The sequence below is a fragment of the Petaurus breviceps genome, unplaced genomic scaffold (assembly GCF_028583685.1).
Source record: "Petaurus breviceps papuanus isolate PSGF00001 unplaced genomic scaffold, PetGlider_PUasm1.0 90769, whole genome shotgun sequence".
Lineage (NCBI taxonomy): Eukaryota > Metazoa > Chordata > Mammalia > Diprotodontia > Petauridae > Petaurus > Petaurus breviceps.
In genome coordinates, this window is record NW_027187341.1 from 14,436,391 (window position 1) to 14,442,727 (window position 6,337).

Below are 6,337 nucleotides of genomic sequence, written 5' to 3' on the forward strand. Positions count from 1 at the left end.
CTAATTTGGACAGCTTGTTTCAGCTTGTAACTTCTCAACTTGGGACCAAATTATTTTATAGCAAGAGCCATACTCATTGCCATTGACCCAAATCACGTTGTGGCCTTTAGGGTGCCTCCCCGGAAGTGGAGGCTGTGGTTTGTCAGCCTAGCAGTGGAAGGCTTCTTTCAAACTCCTGGGTATGCATCTGGAGCACCAATTTCCCCATCATTTCCTTAGCCTAATGATCCTTCCAGTATACTAGTTACTAGAGGTAGTTTCTAAGATTTTCCCAATTGCATATCCCTTTTGCCCATCAACAATCAGCTGGGGTAGGCAAGGATTTGCTGGATGTAGTCAAGGGTGGAAGTGATGCTGTCACAACTGGAGAAATACAGGATGGGTATATGATGAGGAGAATAATCCTGGCCAGGAAGCATGACATTGACCGGCTGTCTGAGTGGGAAGGTGTCTCTTGCCCCATCAGACAGATTTATCATTCTATAGCTTTCAAAATGACAATTAAGCCTGATCTTCTATGCCTAAAGGATACCTTAAGGTTAGTAAGGTGTTCTGCAGGGCAGTCCAGCAGTTGCTAACTCATCCAAGAAATTATTTACCTCAGCAACAGAGGTGTGTGGGTTGCATGCAGGGAAAACCCAGGGAAGGAAACCAAATACCACACAAAAGGGTGTGCATTGGGTAGACAAATAAATGATGTTCTAATAGAATTCCATGATGGGTGAGTAAATCCTATGATCTTAGGATTTAGAGTTTAAAGGAACTCGAGAGAACATGTAATCCAGTACCCTTATTTTTATAGACAAGGAAACTGAGGATTGGTTTGAGGAAGAGGTTTGTCATCAGTATCTGATTTGGGATTTGAACCCAGGCTTTCTGACTCCAGATCCAGTATTGTTATTGTCCAACGCTGCCTTTTAATAGGAGGATGGCTAGCACATAATATACCATTCAGGGGTCTACTTCATCTGCTTTGTCTGCTCGTTGGACTCAACTCACCAACAACCACCTGTCAATCACTCAAAAAGTATGAATTAAGTGCCTCTGTGGTATGTGAAGTATTAGAAACCAGGAATAAAAATGCAAAAATGAAAGAGTCCATTGAGTTTGCATTCCATTGGTAGCATGTATTGAAGACAATATGTTATGGAAAGGTTAACCTTTACTTGGAGTGTCAGGAGTGGTACACTCCAAAAAGAATTGAAATTGGGAGCACCAAGTTTTGGAATTTTGAGAGGGAAGATGTTAGAAATAGAAAACATCTTGGGAATAGGCAGGAGACTTGAACAGTTGTAGGTGGGCCATGTCAAGAGAGGAAGGAAACCATCTTGGTCACTGTGTTCACCTGTACCAGAATGGAATTATTTCTGTGGAGTAAAGGCAGGTCAAGTGATAAAATCCACAAGGATATTGAATTATATGTTCTCTGATAATAAATGATAGTGGGAGGATTTAAACCCAAGTCTTCTTGTTTTTGATCCCTCTCCCTTTAGGTGATTAGGGATCTATAATGGAAGAAAACCAAGTTGTGTTCTAATAAGATAAACAGAATGCCACTTTGGATTAAGCCAGATTTCCAGATTTCATAGGTAGAAAGGGAGACAGAATTCTAGAGTGGGAAAAAAAACCAAAAACAAACACCAGCAATGGAGCCAGAGGACCTGGGTTCAAATCCCACCTCTAGCTCTTACTACTTGTATGAACCTGGACAAATCAACCAACTTCCCTGCTCTTCAGTTTCCACATACGTAAAAAGAAGGGATTGGACTACATCCTTCCTACGTGTGGTCCTTCTTAGCTCTAGTTTTTGATGCTATGGTCTAAAACTAGGGAAATCAGAATTGAGTAGACCAGTAAGAATATACTGAGAAAGAGAGCAAGCAACTGGCAAGATGGTGGTTTTTCCTGGGCATCTTCTTCTGAGATCGTATAGTTATATAGCAGCAGTCATCCTTGCTCAGATCTGTGAGCATTCCTGTGGGCCCCTAAAAGGCAATCTTGTCAAATTCTTCATTTTCCACTACTTTGTCATTCTCTTCCATGGATCTTGGTACATAAATTGCAATTAACACCATGGTTCTGTAGGGGTCTCTCAGCCTGAGAATTGCTAGGCAAGATTGCCAAGTGTCTCATGAGTTTATGTATGTCTTGGAGGTATGATTAATAACAACTTGACCAGCTACTATCCTTACCTCTCTTAGGAGAAGAAACAAGTCATTACATCTAGCTGTAAGTTATTTAGGTTTTCTGGTTTTCCTGATAATGAGAATATCAATATGGATGGGGTTCAGTTTGTTCAGTAATATTGATATAGGGGTTTCTGGTCACTGGATAAACAGCATTCATTAAGAATACCAACAGTTAAATTAATATTTGTAGACAATTGTAACAGCAACCACACTAGCACACAGGGTGGGCTGCTAACAGGTTTTTTTATCTGCTTTTCTAAAGAAAAGACAGCTTTAAAGGGGTTAACTATCTTCTTTTAATTAACAGACAGATAAGTACAGATAAGTAGAAAGAAAGAATCCAATAGACAAGGCTCCAAATGTCTAAACAGAATAATATAATCACCTACATACAGCACCAGACTGAAACAGCACCAACATCTGAGTGGGCAGGGCCCTTAACAAATAGCTACTCAGAGTCTTGTCCATGGAATTAGGCACTGAGTCTCGAAGGTTGTGATGCCTTCTGGCTCTGAACCTATTAGTTGAAAACTGTATATACTGGGAGGTTGATATTTTACTTTGAGGGCTTATTCATGGAAAAAAAGGTCCTTCCATCACAACCTTCAAGACTCAGTGCCTAATTAGCTTGGTACCAAAAGGTTTGAAAACTTTCCTACAAGCAAACCTCCTCATAAAGCAAGCCTACCTTTAGGCAAGTTACTCCCCCAATGGGCTCTATGTGACTCAGGATATATCACAGCTGGGTCGGAGTTCAGAGCACTAAGACACCCATGATTAAACACATGTGGTCACATAGCCCTATTAATGGACAGGGAGGATCTTCCTATTCCATTAACATTATAACAGCCTAAGAATTAAGCATTTTTTCCCCACTTACTCTGTTCTTTTTTCTAGTATTCTTATATCACTATTATGGAAGTGGAAAGGAGTCAGGCAGAATTCAGAACAATGATTTTATCCATTTCATGGTTTGCTGGGATCAAAAAAAGAAGCATCACTTGTTTGCCAAGAGTTTATTAATTAGTCTCTCTGCAGTCAGCTAGGCTGGTCCTTAAATTGCAGTCTGTCTGTCTCTGGGCCTTTATTCAAAGCCTTTCTAGTTTGTTTAAACCTATCAGAACTTGTAGGTTTTACCCACCTACCCACCCTCTTGGTGAAAGGCAGGGTCATCTCTATACCACAAAACCTTGGACAACATTTTTTGAGGAAGACATATAATATATTTTGTGATAAATTATATTGTACAGTAAGTATAAGAGGTAAGTTATAAGATCAAGACTTAAGTGAGAACTCATTTAAATGGTAGCATTGTTAAGAAATGAACCCTGGACAAGGAATCAGAAGGCCTGGAACTTCATTGTGACCCCAGCACTTATTAGTTTCATGACTTTGGGAATATCATTTAACTTATCAGAACTTTAATTGTCTCATATGGAAAATGAGAATAGTAATATAGTCTCTGCCTAAATCCAAGGAATAACAAGAAGAACAAATGATATAAAGGGTAAGCATGTGTTTTGAAACCTTCAAAGTGTTATATAACTAGAATTCATTTTGATCAAGTTTACAACCATAAATAGTCTTGAATAAGATAAGATAGGGAGTTACCTGTAAAATCATGATAAGTGGAATTATTTGTTTATCCTTTTTTTTCTCTTCAGGCAACCCTAGGTTTATATCACGAGTCATAAAGATATAAATAGTTAAATAAAAAGACATGATTTATTTGTACCATATTTAGCTTCTGTTTCCTCTGAAAAAAGAGAACCTGACAAAACAAAAATAACTGACAGAGACTTGGTACCTAAGATAATTAGAGATAATAAGAGAATGCCTAGGTGGCCTCGATGAATTCAAGTCACCTTGCCCAGATGAATTACATCCTTGAAAGACCTGCATGTTTTGAGAACTGGGCTATGTATAATTAGTGGCATTTGAATGATCATGGAAAATGGGAGAGGTATCTCTAGTCTGGAAAAGGACAAATGCATCCTGATTTCCACAAATGAGAAAAGAGTCTACAAACTATAGGCCAATAAACTTGACTTTGATTCTTAGTAAAATTGTAGAAATGATCATTAAATCAATGGCTGATAAACATTTAAAAAAAGGGAAAGGGTGATTACAAAGAGTCGTAGCTTCATTAAGAACAGCTAGATGGGGGTGGGGTGGGCAGGAGGGCGGTCAGTGGGTGGGCTGACCGAGGCAGAGATGGCCGCCCCGGGCTCTGCACAGCAGCCGGATGTGCAGCGGCGAGCACACTCCTGAAACGGGTGGTGGAACTGGACTCCAGCTCTCGGTACCAGGAGGCTCTTGTGTGTTATCAGGAGGGTATTGATATGCTGCTTAAAGTTTCATTTGCTGACTTGGCTCCTCCCTGCAGAGGAGGGAGCCGGTAGCTCTAGGTGGTAGCAGTATGTTCGCTTGAAGGGTTTGCCCACATGCTGGAAGGCCCCCTCCCAGGAGAAGTACCCTGGGATCATGGTCTGGGCCGTCTCCTAATGGCCAGGATCCAGCTTACACCACATGTAGGACTCCTAATCTACCTGCCAGTCCGGACTTAGCTGGAAGACAAGTTCCAGGCCCCAGAAAATCCAGACTCCAAAAATGGCACAGCTATCGTTGGTGCCAAAAAGGATGACACTGGCAAAGGCGTTCTTCCTTAGCTTGTCCAGGGGCTAGAATATTCCAGTGATGAGTTTGCAGCTCATGAAAGTCTGGCTGAGCTCTTGGGGGAAGAAGGACTTGGGGTACCACAGGGACTGGCCATTAAAGGTCACCGTCAGAATGTTCCCAGAAGTATGCTAGGGCTATACTGTGTCCTCCCTGTATTACATTTGCTTAAATTCATCCTACACAAAGGTACTCTTGGGCAGGTGGGCAAAGGGACTCTTGGTCTTGGGCTCTGCAGCCAGGACCTGGTCACACTGGTCCATCTTCTGCTCCAAGGAGGGACTGTAGCTGCCTTCTTTTCCCTTCTCCTTCCCCTTTGCTTGGGCCTTCTGGGCCTTCTCTCTTCTCGCTGTCCATTCTCTTTCTTGGGCCCTCATTCTAAGGCTGACTCTTGGAAGATTTTTTTAGCATCAAACTTCCATCTTCTCACAGAGCTTCACCTCTCCCAACACCTCCTGGAATTGGGGCTGGTGGATGCATGTGAGGAACCCACCAGGAAGATGGCTCTAGGACCTGCTTATAGAGCCACAAGAAGGTGCACACAACTGTGATGTCAGCCAGAGTCACACCTTCCACCATCAGAAAAGCCCAAGTCTTCAGGTGGGCTTTGAGCAGCCCCAGAACCCACCTCACCTCAAGCTTTGCATTCTCTGTGACCTCTTTGTTGTGGTATGTGATGCTGAGAGTGGGGAACAAACACCCAGGTGCTGGCTGGAGGAACAGTGTCATGATTAACAAAGATTACCCACAGGATCACGTGGGCAACTGCCTGTGAAGTAGAGCCTTGAAGGTCATCGTTGTGTGTGCAGTGGCATTGCTTTCAAGCACAAACAATCCATCATCACCTTCAAATGCTGGGACCTGACCCGCAGGAAATTTTTGGAGGAATTCTTTGGAGGAATTCGGGGGTGCAGTTGGTCTGACAAAAGTGGAAGTGGGGAGGCACAGACAGCACAGGAATCTGGGCCCCACTGTATTGTGCAGCAATGAGGGCCTTGAAGGCACATCAGTTTTCGGGGTATGTGTATGGGGTACTTGGCTGCCATGGTTATTCGGTAGAGAAAGGGGTTGAGGACATTGCTCTGCTGCAAATTGAGGTGCGTTTTTTAAAAAGATATTTCAGTAACCTGGTCTCCTTCCTTCTTCCCCTACATCTCTGCTCTCCTCCTTATTCTCCCCTGAGTTGGTGGGAGAAAAAAAGAAACACAAAGTCCTTGTAAGAAGTATGTACAGTCTAACAGAACAAATTGCCACACCGGCCAAGTTCTAAAACATATGATTTATTCTGCATTGAGGGGTAACATGCTTCATTATCAGTCCTTTGGAATAGTGGTTGGCCATTGCATTGGTTAAAAATCTTAAGTTTTTAAAATTTGTCTCCCTCCCTCCCTATCTTCTTTCTTTCTTCCTTTCTTCCTTTCTTTCTCTTTCTTTCTTTCTTTCTTTCTTTCTTTCTTTCTTTCTTTCTTTCT

At 42.1% G+C, this 6,337-nt stretch overlaps 1 pseudogene; it reads right to left on the bottom strand.

Annotated features, from left to right (window-relative positions):
- Window positions 1–4,546: 4,546 nt before the first annotated feature.
- LOC138146719 (elongation factor 1-gamma-like) overlaps window positions 4,547–6,337 on the bottom strand; it is a 46,036-nt pseudogene continuing 44,245 nt past the window's right edge.